This window comes from Eurosta solidaginis, chromosome 5 (assembly GCF_040869045.1).
Source record: "Eurosta solidaginis isolate ZX-2024a chromosome 5, ASM4086904v1, whole genome shotgun sequence".
Taxonomy (NCBI): domain Eukaryota; kingdom Metazoa; phylum Arthropoda; class Insecta; order Diptera; family Tephritidae; genus Eurosta; species Eurosta solidaginis.
The window spans coordinates 75,129,191-75,152,758 of NC_090323.1; positions in this window are offsets into that span (position 1 = coordinate 75,129,191).

Sequence of the window (23,568 nt, forward strand, 5' to 3'; positions counted from 1 at the left end):
TTACTTGTAAATCTGGCAAACTGGATTGATTTGTCTCAATTTGTGTGTTCAGTTTTACATAATCTTCCGATTTAAAGGCATCTGAGTTGAGATCAATTGACGGAAATAGGGTTATTTTACTGATCTCTTCGAAATTTTGCCTTGACAAAGCGTCCGGAACCACATTCTGCGAGCCACGCCTGTGCTGAATTTTGAACCGGAAGCCCTGTAGCTTCAGAGACCAACGCGCCAGTCGACCACTCAAATCTGTTTGCTTCATTAGCCATTGTAAGCTTGCATGATCGGTTATGATCGTGAAGTCTTGACCCTCGACATACGCGCGAAACTTGCGCAAGCTTAAAATGGCTGCAAGACATTCCAGCTCGGTTACACTATAATTTCCCTGTGCCTTGTTGAGCTTTTGTGAAAAATAAGCCACAGGTACTTCAACCCCTTCTTCGTTTACTTGGCCTAAAACAGCACCAATGCCAAGTTTAGATGCATCACATTGTATGAAAAATGGTTTATCATAGTTAGGGTTAGCTAGTATAGGAGCAGATGATAACAAATGCTTAAGTCTATCGAACGCTTCTTGGGCACAATCATTCCACTTAAATACTTTAGCTTTCTTGAGTAAATCAGTGAGAGGTGTAGTAAATCGCCGATACGAGCCAGCCATGCCAAGGAATCTTCGCAACTGTTTGATGGTGGTAGGTGATGGATAATGCGTTACTGAGGATATTTTGTCTGGATCAGTCCGAAGAGTACCGTTTCCCACGATATAACCAAGATATTTGACCTCTTTCATGCAAAATTTGCTTTTTTCAATGTTGATAGTTAATCCTGCTGTTCTGAAATTTAGCGCTACTTCTGCTAACGTTTTAAGGTGGTTGTCAAAGCTTTCTGATACTATAAGCAAATCGTCGAGGTATACGAAAACTTTATCCTTTAGGTAAGCAGGTATGACGCGGTCCATGAGTCTGCAAAGGGCTTGGGGTGCATTGCATAACCCGAAAGGCATAACACAATATCTATACATTGGCCGATTGGGCACTGTAAAACAGGTAAAATCGCGACATTTCTCCGCTAATGGAATCTGCCAGAAAGCTCGTCTGAGATCTAGAGAGGAGATGAATTCGGCTTTTGGAAGACGACTTAGTATGCCTTCAATATGTGGTAAAGGATACGCATCTTTGATGGTGTAACTATTAACCTTGCGTGAGTCTAGGCATAAGCGAACTTTTTCTCCTTTTCTTCCTAACACTACTGGGCTTGACCAAGGGCTGTTTGGTGACTCCTCGATAACTCCTAGCTTCAACATTTCATCTATTTCAGAGTGAACAAGTTTTTCTATAGCTGGAGAAATGGGAAAATAGCGTTGTTTGATAGGGCGTACGTTTGGCTCTAATTCAATAACATGCTCCATAAAATTTGTTTTACCTAAGCCTTCTTTAGCATACGAAGGAAATAAATCTTTTACATTCTTCAATTTAGTCTGCTGCTCGTATGATAACTCGTGCATATCTGTCCTTTTCACTCCAATATCCTCACTGCAGGTAATCTCACTGATCAAATGAGGGGCTATTTGAAATTTTGACCAAAAATCTATTCCAAGGATAAGGTTTTGTTTGAGACTCGGTACAATAAAAAATTATATTTCAGTTGATTTCCCTTTATAAACTACATTGAGTTTGCATGTACCAAAAACAAATTGTTCTTTGCCATCAGCAGTGCTGACTGGAAGTTGGTGTTTGAGGACCAGTTTCCTGTCGGAGCAAACCTTATCAGCAAGCTTATGGCCTATACAGGATATTTGTGCACCGCTATCTAGCAATCCTAGTTGCATTTCCCCAAAAATCTGGATTTCGGCATAGGGTCGTAGATCAAATGATTGTTTCTTATTGGCCGAGACAAGATTATTAAGGAACATTTGTTGGGTTTTGACTTTTTTCCAAAATCTATTCATTCTTAGAGAAGATCGTGTTTTTGTCGTAGGGACATTGATTATCTCAGCATCACCGAAAATCTCCTTTCGTTTTTTGTTATAATGTTCTAATCGCTTTTCATACGGCAATAAATGTTTTAACTCAGGCTTATGGTCACTAGTCTGGGTATTTTTCTTACAAAGTATAGGTTCGTTTAATTCCCGCGAGGAGCAGCTTTCTGTCCCTCGCGCGCATTCGGGTTTCCCGGATTGCACTTTGAACAATTGGGTTTGTATATGCCGATGCTTCCGCAGCCGTAACAGAATATTGTTCGGTCCTTCAGGCAATCGAAGTATCTGTGGCCTTCTTGCCTGCAATTCCAGCACACTAACTTGTGAGAGGAAAGAATATCTATTTCTGGGACTATATCTGACTCTATCACTGTTTCATTCTTAACATCAATTTCATTAATTTGTTTCGAATGCATATTATTTCTATTAGGCAAAGATATACCAGAACTATTATTGCTTTGTTTTGATATTTCTTGCAGGAGAATCTCATGCTTTAAGCACAATTCTCGCAACTTCGCTACCGAAGGGATGTTAACATACAGCAGCTGCTGTCGAAGACGTGGTCTTAATCCTCGTTGGAGAATTTCTACCAACTCAATTTCAGATATAGGGTTGTGTAAGTTTTCAGAGATTTTAAAAATGGCATTTCTAAAATCGTCAAAACTTTCGTTCGTTCCTTGTCTACGCATTCTCATAGTCTCTCTTATATCTGTGTCTGTTCGATGTTCTGCAAAATTCGTACGTAATGCTTGACATAAGCTAGGCCAGGTTACTCGATCGACTGTGCGTCGATAACGCCAGTACCAATCTTTGGCATCGTTAACGAATACGATTTGTGCATGTTCGCAGAAGAGATTAAAATTGCCTGCGAGGGTGTCAATCACTTGTGACTCTATTCTATACATAAAATTCTCTACCGACAGACGCGATGTTCCATCGAACTTAATCGACCAGTTCGAAATGAGACTAGCTACCTTGCCTGAATTCATAAATGTCGACACGTTGCTAAGCCGTGAGTTTAATGGGACAAACGGTGGTGGTTGTATGTTAATATTTGGGTTCGCTCGAACATCGTTATGTAAGTTAAAGTCGGGGGCATCTTGTGGCCAGTCAAGCTGTGGTTGTGGTTCTATGTTAGGTACATCATTTCTTTGTTCACGTGAAGTGATATTTATTTGACTAAGTCGTTCGACAATAGTGTTCACCGTTTGATCAAAATGGCTATCTAACATATTAGCTATCCGAGTATCAAAGTTTTCGAGTATAGAGGCCTGTCGTGCTGAAATTACAGCATTAACTAAGGTGCGTATGCGATCCTCCTCAGAAAGGGAATTGCTGGTATCATTAGCATTGTTTGTTAAATCTGGGTTCGGAGTCTGGGTTTGAGGTTGTTGGGGCTGTTGCGCCGTAGAACCACCTTGACCTGTTGCTTCCAACTGCCTTTGCAATTGTTGTGAAGTAGAGCTCTGGTCAGGGTCTTCGGCGTTGTTGTGGACATTCGACTGCGAACGAGTGACAACAGTTGTTGAGCGAACATCTTTATTAGAACATACAGCCCGACATAGTGGGCATGTGTTATTCTTTTTCAACCAGTTTAGCAGACAACCGCGATGAAATTTGTGATTACACGTAGTTCGAATTGTGTCACCGTTTGGACCTAAATTATCCTTACATATAGCACAAGTATTCGAATTCATCAATGGTGGAGGAAAATTATCATTACTATGACGAAGCATTTCGTTTATGTAAAAAAAATTGTAAGATAAAACTCTTAAATGATTTGAATATTATCTGGTCTTACTCATCAGTTATTGTTGTTTAAAGAAAATCTCGAGGTTATCTTTCTATTACGAATATGAAAATGTTTTCGCTCATCTGGAAGAGAAGGCCGTAGGAAAACATCCACGAATTCCACTCTCAACCAAAGCTACTAGGTTTAAACTAGGCAATGTAGTTGAATACAAATTTAAAATATTTTAGCGGTATTCAAGAATATCATTTAGACTATCAAGAAAATATCCAGCAAAAATGTTTTAAAATAGTTAATTTTAATTTTTCTATTATATATGTATACTTTGTGTATATTTAACCTTTATGACCTGGTTAGCGCGTTATGCATTTAGCTTACCGCAAAACTAAAATTCTCACATCTAAAGGGAAAATCTACTGCAAAGTCAGAAAACTAAAAGCAATAGGTAAGGGGACAAAAATTTGGAACCCTTTCGAAAAAAAATTAAAGAAAACTACCTTCGTCGGGGGCCCCACGTTGGGCGCCATTTCTGTTATGGAACTCTTCTTACTAGCTTACTTTTTGGGGTTTTAAAGATTTTACTATGATTTTTGATGAGGGGAAGGCTAATCATAACTACTCGTGTGCATCTGGCTTAGTCCCGTAGCTTCAGTTGTCGTGGATTCATAAAAAGTAGCTATGATATCCTCATCACTCTAAAAGACCAGTGAGTTTTAGTCAGAAAAATTTGTATGCACACTAGGGTTAAACACTATCGCACTGATACACATTACCGTACTTAGATATTTGTATTCGAAGAAAAAAAAACAAAGAAAACTCTCTAAGATTGGCGGCTATACTCATGCGTTCTCTTAGCCGCTCTATACCCTCCCTCCATGACTTTTTTTGATGCTCATAAAAGTCCCAAATAAATAAACAACAACTGATTTTCAGACCAAATATGACTTATATAACAATTCATTTCTTTATTTAATTATCGCGTAGCATAAATGTATCTCCCTACATTTTTCTTATACTTATAATATATTTCCATTTAAATACAGACCAAATTAAATTCCTTAACTACTCGTTAAAACAAGAGAGAATCAAAAAAAAATCATAGAGTTTAATGAAAGACTACATATATTTAATTTGTCGCATGCGAGAGAAATAAATGTAATGAGGGATTCGATTCGTATGTATGTATGTATGTAGAAGAAAAGTCAAAGAGATTCCTCTGATCGCAAATGAATTTCTGAGTAGCAAATTTCTATTATTCTCAATATATAAATATATTGCCTGATAGCAAATAAATTCTATGAAAAGCAAAACTAGATTTATGTTTAATTATTATCCAATTGAAAGATTAATTAGTTTACATTAGTTATGGAGAAATCGTCGAGCAAAAAAAAACACATTGCCAACCGAAATCCGAAATTATAGCAGGTTTAAATAAATATAAAAATGATAAAATCACCACAACAACAACGATTAATACTTACAGAGATACTGGATCTGTTGAAGGCCTTCGTAGATTCCGCACACTGTAGATATGCCATTTGAAGCAAGTGGAAATTCGCTTATTTCGATGAGTTTTTATTTTTGATAGTAACACCTATTTTGATTTTATCAAGTTGATTAAATTATTCCTGCACGTTTAGTTAAAGCAAAAAAAAACCGGGCACATTGAATTCTTAACTTCCTCTCGTTTGACTTTTTCCTCTCTCGGACTTTATTACAATACTGAATTTATTTATGGAATTTCTTTGAACTTTGATTTTTCTTTTCATTGATTACACAAAATTTTTCTCACAGTAATAACTCTAGTTTGAGCTCTCTTCTTTTCTGGTTTTTTTTTTCTTTTCTTTTTTCTGTGAATACTTAACAATAATTATTTACAGATTTTTTTTTTTCATTCAAATACTCCTTTCCTCTACAAACTCATTTTCAACCACGATGGTTTACGTAACTATTTCTTAATATCTTCCTCACTTCACTTTTAATATTATTTAACTATTAATTAATTCATAGTTTAAATTAGATAGACGCTGTACAGTCAGCACAAAACTGAAATCTACTGCTTTTCACAAGTGGTAAAGAAATACTAAGTGAGTCGTTGGCTGACTCTCAAAATTTTGCAAAAAGTTCTTTCTTCCCCCCTTTTTTTGTTTGATAGAAATTGTTTTTATGATTTTTAATAATCGGGGATTGCCCATATTGCTTTTTTTTTTTTTTAAATGTATGAAAACATTTATTTGAAGCAATTTTTTAATTTTATAATTTATTTAATAATTTGGGAAAAATTTAAACAACGTGACATCAGGACGGACAAGGCGACAGCTGTTTCGATTATACCTTGCTTTGAAGAGATTTACAAGGTATAATCGAAACAGCTGTCGCCTTGTCCGTCCTGATGTCACGTTGTTTAAATTTTTCCCAAATTATTAAATAAATTAAGAAATTGTTTTTGCTTTTGGAACGTCAAACTGCCTGCATTCTTCAGTGTTCTTTCACTTAAAGAGTTTTCCCAAATATATATATGTATATAAAAGGTATTTTTATAAGCTAAATTATGCTTGCGGGCTTCCTCCTCTGGAGCAAGAATGTTATTTCCGATGAAAATGTGTATGGTGGATTATAGGCTCAAGAGCGAAATCCTCCACCTGCCTCCTCGCATATGTATGTTGTACAATTGGTATATTGATTTGATTCACAATAATTGAAACGTATCAGCTTTATGTATATTAAATTTAGTTATTTCAAAACTTTACTTGAGTTAAGTTTAAACTTTGAAAGAAATACTTTATCTCCAGGAATATACTTAAGATGAACTGCTCCTGATGATCGCCAAATCCAAAAAGAACTTTTAGAGCGAAGGAAAATGGCTGCAAGCCCAAGTGGATACCCATTTATGCCCATATAAAGCAACTCTGTTTTCAGCATTTCGCTCCCTTTTCGCCTAGAGTTGGCACAAACATTAACATTGGGTTAGACAAGTCTTGATATCTTTCGCATGATACCAAGCTATCCTACCATTCTCTTTATCTTGCAATTGATACATGTTGTTTCCCTTTTTATTAATAACTTTGGCTTTAATAAAAACTGGGGCAAATTTAGAATTGAATTTTTTTGAACGATCGCTAAGAACAAAGTTTCTACGATAAACATTTTCACCTACTGCAAACGTTTGCGACCTACTTCTGAGGTTGTATCTCTTCGCAGAGTTTTCAAAGCACGTTTGTATATTGTTCATGATTTCAGCGCGCACAAGTTGAAGCCTATCATCTCGGTTCACTACAAAATAGATATTTCTTCCTCGAATATTCCAAGTAATATTGCTCTCGCAGACGACGAATTTTACGTACCAAGGAAAACTGATTTGTTGTTGGGTACGGAAACTTTCTTTAGCCTCTTGTCAGTCGGCCAAATCAAGCTCGGAACCAATTTACCAATTTTGCAAAAAACTTTATTAGGATGGGTTTTATCGGGTCGTTACCGATCAAACAATAATTCACATCAACGTTCATGTTGAAACAGCAAGTTTCCTTGGACTCCCGTTAGAGGATATTAATGACAATTTGTGATGGGTCGCATCTATTGGATGCGGCGAAGCACTGCTACAACAACAACAACGCCGCCCAGCGGAACTTTGTTTTCTATAAATTGTATTGTCACCGGGTCTCGAAATATGTGCTAAGTTACAAGTCTCTGGGTAACCGGAAAGTTAGTTAAAAATGGATTGAAAGATTCCCAAATTCAAATTAATTTTCCTGAAGTCTCGATCCATGGGCCAACTAGCGGTATTTTGTGATAAAGTATTGCATTGTCACCGGGTTCTGACTTAAGGCCCAAGTTTCATATCCCCAGCTCACCTGGAAGTTAATCAAAAATCGATTGCAAGATTCCCCTCGTTTTTCAAGGATTTGTAGTTATTTCACTTAGTGCCACCTAGCGGAATTTTGTTTTCTGTAAGTTGTACTGTCACCAAGTCTCGAACGTTGTGCCAAGTTTCAAGTCTCTAGGTCACCGGGAAATTAGTTAAAAATGGATTGAAAATTCCCAAATCAAAAATTAATTTTCTTAATATCTCGATCCATGCGCCACCTAGCGAAATTTGTTTGATCAAATATTGCATTGTCGCCGGGTTCTGACTCACGGCCCAAGTTTCAAGTCTCTAGCTCACCGGGAAGTTACTTCAAAATCGATCGCAAGATGCTCTGGCGGCATTTAGTTTTCCACGAATTGTAGTGCCATCGACACGCAAACTATTTGCTAAGTTTCTAGTATCTGCATCACCGAGAAGTTAGTTAAAAGTCGATCGCAAAATTTCCATTTTAAAATTAATTTTCTGTATATCTCGATCCGTGCGTCACCTAGCGGATTTTTTTCACTTGCATTGTAATGCCCCCCTGATCTAACATATGTTCTAAGTATCAAATGTCTAGCTGACAAACGGACAAACGTGAAAGCGACTTAATATAAAGGTAGTAAAATGCGTTCGCTAGAACATTTATGTATGGATGTATGTATGTATACCTACATGCATACATATGGGTTATTATTTTACAAATCGAACAACTTTTGATATTTCATAATTTTGATTCGGCTCAAACTTTTTTTAAGTTGCTCGCACGGATTGTATCAGGATTTCCTCGAAACAAAATTTTTTCAGAGATCTGCATGTGCTCAGATTCGATGGGTAAGCAAACTTGCCCACATTCAAAATGCTATATCTTTGGTAACAAAATTTACTTTATAACTGCGTTAAAAAAAAGTATTTAAAATAAAAAAATGTAAAGCGCGATAACCACCGAAGAGATAAGATATAAGGCCGAGCTTCTCTTCTCCATATTTAACTTTATAAAATCAAAATAATGAATAAAAAATGAATTTTTTTAATAATTATTACATATTGTCTTTCCTCACGAAATGTTTTCCACCAAATATATTTAATATGCGATACACTTTCGTCTAAAAACCATTTTTATTTAAGTTGGACAATTTTGTGGTTCAAAAGATATTAATTTATTTCTGACCTGACCTCGAGCAACTTGCTTACATTTACTTGCAGCAGGTACGTTCTAAAATTGTATACAGCCAACGCCTCCCTGTGTATGCATGCATGGTCAACTTAACTACATACATATGTATATGTACTTCTAAACAAACAAATAATCAGGTATAAAGGAATCGAGATAGATATAGATTTCCATATATCAAAATAATCAGTATCGAAAAAAAATTTGATTGAGCCATGTCCGTCCGTCCGTCCGTCCGTCCGACTGTCCGTCAGTCCGTTAACACGATAACTTGAGTAAATATTATAATATCTTCACCAAATTTGGTACACGAGCATATCTGGACCCAGAATAGATTGGTATTGAAAATGAGCGAAATCGGATGATAAACACGCCCACTTGTTATATATATAACATTTTGGAAAACAAAAAACCTGATTATTTAGTAAATAATACACCTAGAATGTTAAAATTTTACGTGTGGACTGATATTGAGACTCTTGATAAAAATTCGAAAAATGTTTTTAAAATGGGCGTGGCACCGCCCACTTCTGATGAAATCAATTTTACAAATATTACTAATCATAAATCAAAAATCGTTAAACCTATTGTAACAAAATTCGGCAGAGAGGTTGCCTTTGCTATAAGGAATGCAATCGGACCACGTCCACTTTTATATAAAAGATTTTTAGAAGCGTCGTGGACGAATAAAATAAGCTATATCTTTGCAAAAAAGAGTGTTAGGTCACCGATTAAGAACCACTGCATTTCCAGTTAGCTCACACAATTTAAAACTCTATTTTCTTTAAGTTATAATTGAAGGCCACGGCTATCGCGGTCATCCACCTGAATTACCGATATTTGCTGGGAATTATGCTAGTACATGTTATTGGTGTAGCCTAACGCTAGTCACTCAACTATTGTTAATTTCTCAATCTCTTTGTCAGCTCATTTGCATTGTTTAAAATCATATTTACATACACATACATACTTATTATATGCTGGAAAGTGCAATTATGAATGCAGCAACAACTGTATTGTTTTTGTATAAGAGAATTTGTGTGGGCTCACTATTGAAAATTATGTATTTAGGAAAGTGAATTTGTAAAATAAAAATTAGTCTAACAGCTGACCACAGTGTGTCCGCTTCGCCATAATTTCGGATCATTTCGCATAATAGACATTTATACAGGTTTGGCGCCCAACGTGGAGCTCGAATTTCGTAAGTAACACATCAAGTTGGGCACTGGTGCTCAGCGTTAGACCGCTCATCGCCATCGTTGGACGTACCATCGTGGACATCGTCAACGCTACAAATTAATAAATAAAAATAAATGTAAGGCGCAATAACCTCCGAAGGATTTAAGCCGAATTTCTCTTCCAATTTGCGTCGCGCTCCTTTTAATTTTCTTACAAATTGGCGGGACCTACTTGTTTTATGCCGACTCCGAACGGCATCTGCAAGACAGATGAGTTTTCAATGAGAGCGTATCATGGCAGAAATACACTCGGAGTGCTTGCCAAACACTGCCGAGGGGCGACCCCGCTTAGAAAAATTGTCTTCTAATTGAAAAACCTTATTTCTAAAATTTTGATGTTGCTTTGCCCGGGGTGTAAACCCAGGGCATTCGGTATGGTAGGCGGAGCACGCTGCCATCACACCACGGTGGCCGCCGTCGCTACAACACAGCACATATTAGAAATTGCCGCTTGCAAATCCACGTCATTATCGCTCTACAGCTGTTCTTGCATTGCAGTAAAAACCGCATTTCTCTGCTGCCGTCGCTTCAACCCTCACTCATCTCGGACATTGCTGATTGCCAGCCTACGTCACAATCCCTACAACTAGGTTGAATCGGCGCTTCTGTTGTTTGCTTGCAGTAAAAACCGCATATCTCCACGCACATACGTATGTATGTATGCACCTTGATTGACCACCCTTGCTTATAGTTACCATTGCCACTGTCGAAACCATTTAATTTTTCCCATATACAGCCGACTCTGATTTACTTATTAACTTTTTAAAATTTAATAGCCGTCAAAATGTCTTTGGATGAACTAAAGCAACCACGCGCAAATACTAAGAAAAATATTACACGCATTAAGAACATTGTTGAGGCTAGTTTGCGTACCGGAGGTAAAATTCTTTCAACTGCCGAATATGAATGTTGCATGGGTATTCTTGAACCCTACTTCAAGCAGGTACTTTCCATCCAAACTGATATAGAAAAATTGAATACCGAAGATGGAGGGCACGCCGACCTTGAGGAGTTATACGTCGCCACAAAATTAGCAATCCAAACACAGCTGGTAGAAGATCACAACATTTCTCTTTCGGAAAATAACTGCGCTGTGCAGCACAGCACAAAATTGCCAAAACTAAAACTTCCAAAGTAGTAGGTTTGTGAGGCTTCTGGATCACATTTTGTATGGAAAGCTCGAAGCATGTCTCACCCTAAAAACTCTCTACTTTTGGAGCAGTCTGTCACCAGTCTGGCCTTAGGAATGGGACGGTTCATTTTTTCGGCCCAGACTGGGAGAGTCTGACCGAATGAATGAAACAGGTCTATATTTATCTTGACCTGAAATTTTACCACCTCACAAAATCATTCAACAATTCCGCTAGGTGGCGCATACGTTTTCTCGGTTTGTGTTCTGGCTGAGCTCACCTCTGGCTGATCTCACCTCTGGCTAACTTCCGCTAGGTGGCGCATAGGAAAAAGCTTAGTGGTGTATAAGAAAAAGCTTAGAGCTTTTTACCTTTAGCAGAGCTTTGCCGTAAACATGACGGCATATAAATTATATATATATATATATATGTATATCAACAAACCGCAAAATACATACCGACACAGACATACCCATCCATATACATACATTTAGATAAGGGCTACTTGTCTCAATGCATATAAATTGGACATCTTTTGAGTAAAAAAATGAGGATCGTTAAATAGGGGGCTCTATATTTTTAAAGAATCGCAAATTTTTAAATGTCCCCTCATATTTCTGATGAGTCCCAGACTTAACCCGAGTCGTTTTATTATTATTATTATTTATTTATTATTACGGCGTTTTAAGCCTAAAACTTAGATTATTACAAATTATAAATATACTTTAATAATAATAGGATTTCTAGCGTTTGGGGTGTCGGAATGCATGAGATTTCGATCAGCACGGGAACTGGTGGTCCCAACGGGCGAGTCTTGGAGTCATCTCATTGAGAGGTTGGAAGGACGTGTTCTCAATCCTGCCCTTTTCCAAGACGTATGATTACACAGCTTTATTATTTATGCTGTCGGAATGCATTTATTCCGGTCAACCCAAAATGCTAGCAGCTCAGCAGAGCGAGCCACTTTTATCGGACGGTTGTAAAGGACGCGTTTCCAATCCTCCCTGTACCAGCTTTTATGTACACACAACCAACTATAATAAATCATTGTTGTAGGAATATACGTGATTCACATGAACACTCCAACTGTTTGTCTGGGACGATATTTTCCGGAATTCTTTCCCAATTTGATTGCGAGCGATATATGTTTTTGACCTGATGCATAAGATTCCTCTGTGTCTATTTGGATTGCCATGTACGCTCAAGGAACAGTAACATGAAATACAGATACAAAATATTTTATCTTATTGGAAGGGTTTTGCAATATTCTAATAAACTTTTTTTGAAGGCTAAAGAGGCCCATAGATTTCTAATCGAGCGACTGCTCCGCAATCCCCCCACCCACCCGCCTTTTTTCTCGTCTGCAAAAAGTAGCAGTTGGACACCTGTAGTACCGCCCAACCCAACCCCCAACCCCCCAACCACCAACCCCCAACCCCAACCCCCAACCCAACCCCCAACCCTCGCCCCCCTTTTTCTCGTCTACAAAAAGGAGTCGGTGGGCGCTTGTAGTACCGCCCTCTTTTTTCTCGTTTGAAAAACGGGCCTGTCAGGCACCCGCTTAGGGGCAGATTGTTAACTAAAGGTTATCTTAATATGGAACTCATGATTTTCCATTATTGAACATTTTATTTGTATGTACATACTTACACATATGATTGTACATTGTAATATCAACAAACTACAAAATACATGCCGATGGTCACATCCATCCATGGGAAACTTGGTCCAATGTAAATACTTACTTTTTTTGTCAAATAAATCTTTTTCAAATAAATAAAAACAATTTATGATTTTTTAATAATCGGGGATTGCCCATATTGCTTTTTTTTTAAATGTATGAAAACATTTATTTGAAGCAATTTTTTAATTTTATAATTTATTTAATAATTTGGGAAAAATTTAAACAACGTGACATCAGGACGGACAAGGCGACAGCTGTTTCGATTATACCTTGTAAATCTCTTCAAAGCCTTTTCTCCCGGGAGTGGGAGTCGAACTCGCACCCCTACGATAGTTGAAATGGTTGTAAACGCATTCAGCTACGTCATGCCTGTTGTGAAGTCTTTCCCAATTGCCTTCTTTATGCATATTTTAATCTTTTACACATTGCATACTTCGTATGCAATTATGTGTTAAAGCTATGCTTGGTACGGCGGTTTTCAAAGAAACTTTGGTTTTTGTTGTTGTTTTCGTTCTATTTATAGAACTACAACGAATTAACCAATTTTGTCTGTTTGTATGATTTTTTAATAATCGGGGATTGCCCATATTGCTTTTTTTTTAAATGTATGAAAACATTTATTTGAAGCAATTTTTTAATTTTATAATTTATTTAATAATTTGGGAAAAATTTAAACAACGTGACATCAGGACGGACAAGGCGACAGCTGTTTCGATTATACCTTGTAAATCTCTTCAAAGCCTTTTCTCCCGGGAGTGGGAGTCGAACTCGCACCCCTACGATAGTTGAAATGGTTGTAAACGCATTCAGCTACGTCATGCCTGTTGTGAAGTCTTTCCCAATTGCCTTCTTTATGCATATTTTAATCTTTTACACATTGCATACTTCGTATGCAATTATGTGTTAAAGCTATGCTTGGTACGGCGGTTTTCAAAGAAACTTTGGTTTTTGTTGTTGTTTTCGTTCTATTTATAGAACTACAACGAATTAACCAATTTTGTCTGTTTGTATGATTTTTTAATAATCAGGGATTGCCCATATTGCTTTTTTTTTTTAAATGTATGAAAACATTTATTTGAAGCAATTTTTTAATTTTATAATTTATTTAATAATTTGGGAAAAATTTAAACAACGTGACATCAGGACGGACAAGGCGACAGCTGTTTCGATTATACCTTGTAAATCTCTTCAAAGCCTTTTCTCCCGGGAGTGGGAGTCGAACTCGCACCCCTACGATAGTTGAAATGGTTGTAAACGCATTCAGCTACGTCATGCCTGTTGTGAAGTCTTTCCCAATTGCCTTCTTTATGCATATTTTAATCTTTTACACATTGCATACTTCGTATGCAATTATGTGTTAAAGCTATGCTTGGTACGGCGGTTTTCAAAGAAACTTTGGTTTTTGTTGTTGTTTTCGTTCTATTTATAGAACTACAACGAATTAACCAATTTTGTCTGTTTGTATGATTTTTTAATAATCGGGGATTGCCCATATTGCTTTTTTTTTAAATGTATGAAAACATTTATTTGAAGCAATTTTTTAATTTTATAATTTATTTAATAATTTGGGAAAAATTTAAACAACGTGACATCAGGACGGACAAGGCGACAGCTGTTTCGATTATACCTTGTAAATCTCTTCAAAGCCTTTTCTCCCGGGAGTGGGAGTCGAACTCGCACCCCTACGATAGTTGAAATGGTTGTAAACGCATTCAGCTACGTCATGCCTGTTGTGAAGTCTTTCCCAATTGCCTTCTTTATGCATATTTTAATCTTTTACACATTGCATACTTCGTATGCAATTATGTGTTAAAGCTATGCTTGGTACGGCGGTTTTCAAAGAAACTTTGGTTTTTGTTGTTGTTTTCGTTCTATTTATAGAACTACAACGAATTAACCAATTTTGTCTGTTTGTATGATTTTTTAATAATCGGGGATTGCCCATATTGCTTTTTTTTTTTAAATGTATGAAAACATTTATTTGAAGCAATTTTTTAATTTTATAATTTATTTAATAATTTGGGAAAAATTTAAACAACGTGACATCAGGACGGACAAGGCGACAGCTGTTTCGATTATACCTTGTAAATCTCTTCAAAGCCTTTTCTCCCGGGAGTGGGAGTCGAACTCGCACCCCTACGATAGTTGAAATGGTTGTAAACGCATTCAGCTACGTCATACCTGTTGTGAAGTCTTTCCCAATTGCCTTCTTTATGCATATTTTAATCTTTTACACATTGCATACTTCGTATGCAATTATGTGTTAAAGCTATGCTTGGTACGGCGGTTTTCAAAGAAACTTTGGTTTTTGTTGTTGTTTTCGTTCTATTTATAGAACTACAACGAATTAACCAATTTTGTCTGTTTGTATGATTTTTTAATAATCGGGGATTGCCCATATTGCTTTTTTTTTAAATGTATGAAAACATTTATTTGAAGCAATTTTTTAATTTTATAATTTATTTAATAATTTGGGAAAAATTTAAACAACGTGACATCAGGACGGACAAGGCGACAGCTGTTTCGATTATACCTTGTAAATCTCTTCAAAGCCTTTTCTCCCGGGAGTGGGAGTCGAACTCGCACCCCTACGATAGTTGAAATGGTTGTAAACGCATTCAGCTACGTCATGCCTGTTGTGAAGTCTTTCCCAATTGCCTTCTTTATGCATATTTTAATCTTTTACACATTGCATACTTCGAATGCAATTATGTGTTAAAGCTATGCTTGGTACGGCGGTTTTCAAAGAAACTTTGGTTTTTGTTGTTGTTTTCGTTCTATTTATAGAACTACAACGAATTAACCAATTTTGTCTGTTTGTATGATTTTTTAATAATCGGGGATTGCCCATATTGCTTTTTTTTTTTAAATGTATGAAAACATTTATTTGAAGCAATTTTTTAATTTTATAATTTATTTAATAATTTGGGAAAAATTTAAACAACGTGACATCAGGACGGACAAGGCGACAGCTGTTTCGATTATACCTTGTAAATCTCTTCAAAGCCTTTTCTCCCGGGAGTGGGAGTCGAACTCGCACCCCTACGATAGTTGAAATGGTTGTAAACGCATTCAGCTACGTCATGCCTGTTGTGAAGTCTTTCCCAATTGCCTTCTTTATGCATATTTTAATCTTTTACACATTGCATACTTCGTATGCAATTATGTGTTAAAGCTATGCTTGGTACGGCGGTTTTCAAAGAAACTTTGGTTTTTGTTGTTGTTTTCGTTCTATTTATAGAACTACAACGAATTAACCAATTTTGTCTGTTTGTATGATTTTTTAATAATCGGGGATTGCCCATATTGCTTTTTTTTTTTTAAATGTATGAAAACATTTATTTGAAGCAATTTTTTAATTTTATAATTTATTTAATAATTTGGGAAAAATTTAAACAACGTGACATCAGGACGGACAAGGCGACAGCTGTTTCGATTATACCTTGTAAATCTCTTCAAAGCCTTTTCTCCCGGGAGTGGGAGTCGAACTCGCACCCCTACGATAGTTGAAATGGTTGTAAACGCATTCAGCTACGTCATGCCTGTTGTGAAGTCTTTCCCAATTGCCTTCTTTATGCATATTTTAATCTTTTACACATTGCATACTTCGTATGCAATTATGTGTTAAAGCTATGCTTGGTACGGCGGTTTTCAAAGAAACTTTGGTTTTTGTTGTTGTTTTCGTTCTATTTATAGAACTACAACGAATTAACCAATTTTGTCTGTTTGTATGATTTTTTAATAATCGGGGATTGCCCATATTGCTTTTTTTTTTAAATGTATGAAAACATTTATTTGAAGCAATTTTTTAATTTTATAATTTATTTAATAATTTGGGAAAAATTTAAACAACGTGACATCAGGACGGACAAGGCGACAGCTGTTTCGATTATACCTTGTAAATCTCTTCAAAGCCTTTTCTCCCGGGAGTGGGAGTCGAACTCGCACCCCTACGATAGTTGAAATGGTTGTAAACGCATTCAGCTACGTCATGCCTGTTGTGAAGTCTTTCCCAATTGCCTTCTTTATGCATATTTTAATCTTTTACACATTGCATACTTCGTATGCAATTATGTGTTAAAGCTATGCTTGGTACGGCGGTTTTCAAAGAAACTTTGGTTTTTGTTGTTGTTTTCGTTCTATTTATAGAACTACAACGAATTAACCAATTTTGTCTGTTTGTATGATTTTTTAATAATCGGGGATTGCCCATATTGCTTTTTTTTTTTTAAATGTATGAAAACATTTATTTGAAGCAATTTTTTAATTTTATAATTTATTTAATAATTTGGGAAAAATTTAAACAACGTGACATCAGGACGGACAAGGCGACAGCTGTTTCGATTATACCTTGTAAATCTCTTCAAAGCCTTTTCTCCCGGGAGTGGGAGTCGAACTCGCACCCCTACGATAGTTGAAATGGTTGTAAACGCATTCAGCTACGTCATGCCTGTTGTGAAGTCTTTCCCAATTGCCTTCTTTATGCATATTTTAATCTTTTACACATTGCATACTTCGTATGCAATTATGTGTTAAAGCTATGCTTGGTACGGCGGTTTTCAAAGAAACTTTGGTTTTTGTTGTTGTTTTCGTTCTATTTATAGAACTACAACGAATTAACCAATTTTGTCTGTTTGTATGATTTTTTAATAATCGGGGATTGCCCATATTGCTTTTTTTTTAAATGTATGAAAACATTTATTTGAAGCAATTTTTTAATTTTATAATTTATTTAATAATTTGGGAAAAATTTAAACAACGTGACATCAGGACGGACAAGGCGACAGCTGTTTCGATTATACCTTGTAAATCTCTTCAAAGCCTTTTCTCCCGGGAGTGGGAGTCGAACTCGCACCCCTACGATAGTTGAAATGGTTGTAAACGCATTCAGCTACGTCATGCCTGTTGTGAAGTCTTTCCCAATTGCCTTCTTTATGCATATTTTAATCTTTTACACATTGCATACTTCGTATGCAATTATGTGTTAAAGCTATGCTTGGTACGGCGGTTTTCAAAGAAACTTTGGTTTTTGTTGTTGTTTTCGTTCTATTTATAGAACTACAACGAATTAACCAATTTTGTCTGTTTGTATGATTTTTTAATAATCGGGGATTGCCCATATTGCTTTTTTTTTTTTTAAATGTATGAAAACATTTATTTGAAGCAATTTTTTAATTTTATAATTTATTTAATAATTTGGGAAAAATTTAAACAACGTGACATCAGGACGGACAAGGCGACAGCTGTTTCGATTATACCTTGTAAATCTCTTCAAAGCCTTTTCTCCCGGGAGTGGGAGTCGAACTCGCACCCCTACGATAGTTGAAATGGTTGTAAACGCATTCAGCTACGTCATGCCTGTTGTGAAGTCTTTCCCAATTGCCTTCTTTATGCATATTTTAATCTTTTACACATTGCATACTTCGTATGCAATTATGTGTTAAAGCTATGCTTGGTACGGCGGTTTTCAAAGAAACTTTGGTTTTTGTTGTTGTTTTCGTTCTATTTATAGAACTACAACGAATTAACCAATTTTGTCTGTTTGTATGATTTTTTAATAATCGGGGATTGAAAACCGCCGTACCAAGCATAGCTTTAACACATAATTGCATACGAAGTATGCAATGCAGGGATGCACCTTAACGTTAAGCTAATCGTTTATCAAAAAATTTCCACCGTTTCCGTTGAAACACTTCGAAATATTAGAGCTGCATCACGCTGGAACCCGCTTTGAAAAAATCCAAATTTTTTTTGTGATTTCTATAACTACAAACGATGCAATTGATTGCAGTGAAGTTCATTTTTTTGTAGTTCTTATAGTTACTCCGAAAATATAATACATTGTGCGGAAACCAAGCAATTTAAGGAAATTTGGGTTTTTTCTTTTTGAAATACGTTTTAAATCGTTTGTAGTTTTTCATACGAAAAAAAATTTTTTTTTTGGTCGACAGGTTTCGGAGATATCGCTTACGCATCTCAAAAAAACCAAGAACGCAGCAATTTGGAAGCACTAAAAGTACTTTTCCTATAACTACAAACGATGAAATTGATTGTAGTGAAATTCATTTTTTTGTAGTTCTTATAGTTACTCCGAAAATATAATACATTGTGCGGAAACCAAGCAATTTAAGGAAATTTGGTTTTTTTGTTTTTGAAATACGTTTTAAATCGTTTGTAGTTTTTCATACGAAAAAAAATTTTTTTTTTGGTCCATAGGTTTCGGAGATATCGCTAACGCATCTCAAAAAAACCAAGAACGCAGCAATTTGGAAGCACTAAAAGTACTTTTCCTATAACTACAAACGATGAAATTGATTGTAGTGAAGTTCATTTTTTTGTAGTTCTTATAGTTACTCCGAAAATATAATACATTGTGCGGAAACCAAGCAATTTAAGGAAATTTGGGTTTTTTCTTTTTGAAATACGTTTTAAATCGTTTGTAGTTTTTCATACGAAAAAAAATTTTTTTTTTGGTCGACAGGTTTCGGAGATATCGCTTACGCATCTCAAAAAAACCAAGAACGTAGCAATTTGGAAGCACTAAAAGTACTTTTCCTATAACTACAAACGATGAAATTGATTGTAGTGAAATTCATTTTTTTGTAGTTCTTATAGTTACTCCGAAAATATAATACATTGTGCGGAAACCAAGCAATTTAAGGAAATTTGGTTTTTTTGTTTTTGAAATACGTTTTAAATCGTTTGTAGTTTTTCATACGAAAAAAAATTTTTTTTTTGGTCCATAGGTTTCGGAGATATCGCTAACGCATCTCAAAAAAACCAAGAACGCAGCAATTTGGAAGCACTAAAAGTACTTTTCCTATAACTACAAACGATGAAATTGATTGTAGTGAAGTTCATTTTTTTGTAGTTCTTATAGTTACTCCGAAAATATAATACATTGTGCGGAAACCAAGCAATTTAAGGAAATTTGGGTTTTTTCTTTTTGAAATACGTTTTAAATCGTTTGTAGTTTTTCATACGAAAAAAAATTTTTTTTTTGGTCGACAGGTTTCGGAGATATCGCTTACGCATCTCAAAAAAACCAAGAACGCAGCAATTTGGAAGCACTAAAAGTACTTTTCCTATAACTACAAACGATGAAATTGATTGTAGTGAAATTCATTTTTTTGTAGTTTTTATAGTTACTCCGAAAATATAATACATTGTGCGGAAACCAAGCAATTTAAGCAAATTTGGGTTTTTTCTTTCTGAAATACGTTTTAAATCGTTTGTAGTTTTTCATAGGAAAAAAAATTTTTTTTTTGGTCCACAGGTTTCGGAGATATCGCTAACGCATCTCAAAAAAACCAAGAACGCAGCAATTTGGAAGCACTAAAAGTACTTTTCCTATAACTACAAACGATGAAATTGATTGTAGTGAAATTCATTTTTTTGTAGTTCTTATAGTTACTCCGAAAATATAATACATTGTGCGGAAACCAAGCAATTTAAGTAAATTTGGGTTTTTTCTTTTTGAAATACGTTTTAAATCGTTTGTAGTTTTTCATACGAAAAAAAATTTTTTTTTTGGTCCACAGGTTTCGGAGATATCGCTAACGCATCTCAAAAAAACCAAGAACGCAGCAATTTGGAAGCACTAAAAGTACTTTTCCTATAACTACAAACGATGAAATTGATTGTAGTGAAATTCATTTTTTTGTAGTTCTTATAGTTACTCCGAAAATATAATACATTGTGCGGAAACCAAGCAATTTAAGTAAATTTGGGTTTTTTGTTTTTGAAATACGTTTTAAATCGTTTGCAGTTTTTCATACGAAAAAAAATTTTTTTTTTGGTCCACAGGTTTCGGAGATATCGCTAACGCATCTCAAAAAAACCAAGAACGCAGCAATTTGGAAGCACTAAAAGTACTTTTCCTATAACTACAAACGATGAAATTGATTGTAGTGAAATTCATTTTTTTGTAGTTCTTATAGTTACTCCGAAAATATAATACATTGTTCGGAAACCAAGCAATTTAAGCAAATTTGGGTTTTTTCTTTCTGAAATACGTTTTAAATCGTTTGTAGTTTTTCATAGGAAAAAAAATTTTTTTTTTAGTCCACAGGTTTCGGAGATATCGCTAACGCATCTCAAAAAAACCAAGAACGCAGCAATTTGGAAGCACTAAAAGTACTTTTCCTATAACTACAAACGATGAAATTGATTGTAGTGAAATTCATTTTTTTGTAGTTCTTATAGTTACTCCGAAAATATAATACATTGTGCGGAAACCAAGCAATTTAAGTAAATTTGGGTTTTTTGTTTTTGAAATACGTTTTAAATCGTTTGTAGTTTTTCATACGAAAAAAAAATTTTTTTTTGGTCCACAGGTTTCGGAGATATCGCTAACGCATCTCAAAAAAACCAAGAACGCAGCAATTTGGAAGCACTAAAAGTACTTTTCCTATAACTACAAACGATGGAATTGATTGTAGTGAAATTCATTTTTTTGTAGTTTTTATAGTTACTCCGAAAATATAATACATTGTGCGGAAACCAAGCAATTTAAGTAAATTTGGTTTTTTTGTTTTTGAAATACGTTTTATATCGTTTGTAGTTTTTCATACGAAAAAAAATTTTTTTTTTGGTCCACAGGTTTCGGAGATATCGCTAACGCATCTCAAAAAAACCAAGAACGCAGCAATTTGGAAGCACTAAAAGTACTTTTCCTATAACTACAAACGATGAAATTGATTGTAGTGAAATTCATTTTTTTGTAGTTCTTATAGTTACTCCGAAAATATAATACATTGTGCGGAAATCAAGCAATTTAAGCAAATTTGGGGTTTTTCTTTCTGTAATACGTTTTAAATCGTTTGTAGTTTTTCATAGGAAAAAAAATTTTTTTTTGGTCCACAGGTTTCGGAGATATCGCTAACGCATATCAAAAAAACCAAGAACGCAGCAATTTGGAAGCACTAAAAGTACTTTTCCTATAACTAAAAACGATGAAATTGATTGTAGTGAAATTCATTTTTTTGTAGTTCTTATAGTTACTCCGAAAATATAATACATTGTGCGGAAACAAAGCAGTTTAAGTAAATTTGGGTTTTTTGTTTTTGAAATACGTTTTAAATCGTTTGTAGTTTTTCATACGAAAAAAAATTTTTTTTTTGGTCCACATGTTTCGGAGATATCGCTAACGCATCTCAAAAAAACCAAGAACGCAGCAACTTGGAAGCACTAAAAGTACTTTTCCTATAACTACAAACGATGAAATTGATTGTAGTGAAATTCATTTTTTTGTAGTTCTTATAGTTACTACGAAAATATAATACATTGCAAAATTGGGAAATTCGAATACACCAGGTTGGGTATTCCAAACAATGATTTTTGCACAGCAAATGGGTTCTTTGAATAATTCTCTCGATTTAAATTACAAGCATATTAAAGTTTTTGAATGTGCACGTAAATATTGTTGCTTACAATTCATATGTTCAAAAATAAAACAAACTTCATTTCAGCATACCCCTTCTAACAAAAATTATTCTTACGCTCAAGCAAATGTACGTACATACATATGTATGTATGCTCATATGTAAGCTAAGAAATGTATGAACATGGTAATGTATCTGCTATGACGATCGTAGCGTATAAACAAACTTAGATATATATGCAAACACATACATATGTATATTCTTAAACTAAAGATCAACCAACACCCCACTTCACTCCACTTCACACCCACCTCATTTAACCAATATATCCAAGCATAAGCTAACATATGTATGTTTGTACATTCACATGTTCAAAAAAAAAAAAAAAACTTCTATTCAACCAACCACTTCCAACAATAATTATTCTTACGCACAAGCATGTGTACATACATACATATGTATGTTCAAATGTAAATCACAAAATCCTGAAAACTAGCTTCCTCTTTTTCATTCATAATGCTTCTTCTTAAGTTGTCCAAATGGTGATGCAATTTAGCAATATGGCATTTGATAAAATCGTCAAAAGAAAAATGTTTGTGATTTTATAAATACCAACTTCGATGCATATTGAGGGCTTTCATTATAACGCGCATAACTACTTCCATAACTAGGCACTTTTCCTATGAAATAATACCAAACTATTTATATGCCCTAATCGAAGTAATAATATGGTAGTAAAAAATGCAAATAAAGATGCGAGTATATTGCCCAATAAATGCCCAGTAACGTATTAGCAATATAATCTAAATATTTTCATGCATTGTTCATATACATTTATGCAAATAATTTTCCAATATGCCGAATTGCCGAGTTGGCAGAGCTTATGGAAATTTTAATTTGCTATTTGAAAAACCTGATCTTATTCTGTCGAAAAATTGTTCGCGCAGTCGAACAACCAAGTTTTCAGCAGCTGTGTTGCAGTTAATACATAAAAGTCGAGTTTTACCCGTTTCTGGCCCGAATTCGCACTGTGACGTCATATTGTATATGCTGACTTGTTTATCACATGTCAGTACAAAGTAAGAATTTTACACTATTTTCATAGATAAATATAGTAATAAATGGGAGGGGCGAAATGAATTAAAGTAATTTTGCCAAGAAAAATAACATTATGTCGCAAAAGAGCAATAAATTCCTTTATTTTAGTATTAATAATAAATTCCCCTTTTAGCTGTCAGTTGATTTAAGCTGCAAACGGCAACACTTTTAACCACCGACGACACATAATTTGGCTCGTGCCTATTGTATTTCGTTGGCTAATTGCTACGAGCATTCATATGTATATATATATATCTGTATACGCGGATTTACATAAAGTCTTTGGTCGCTT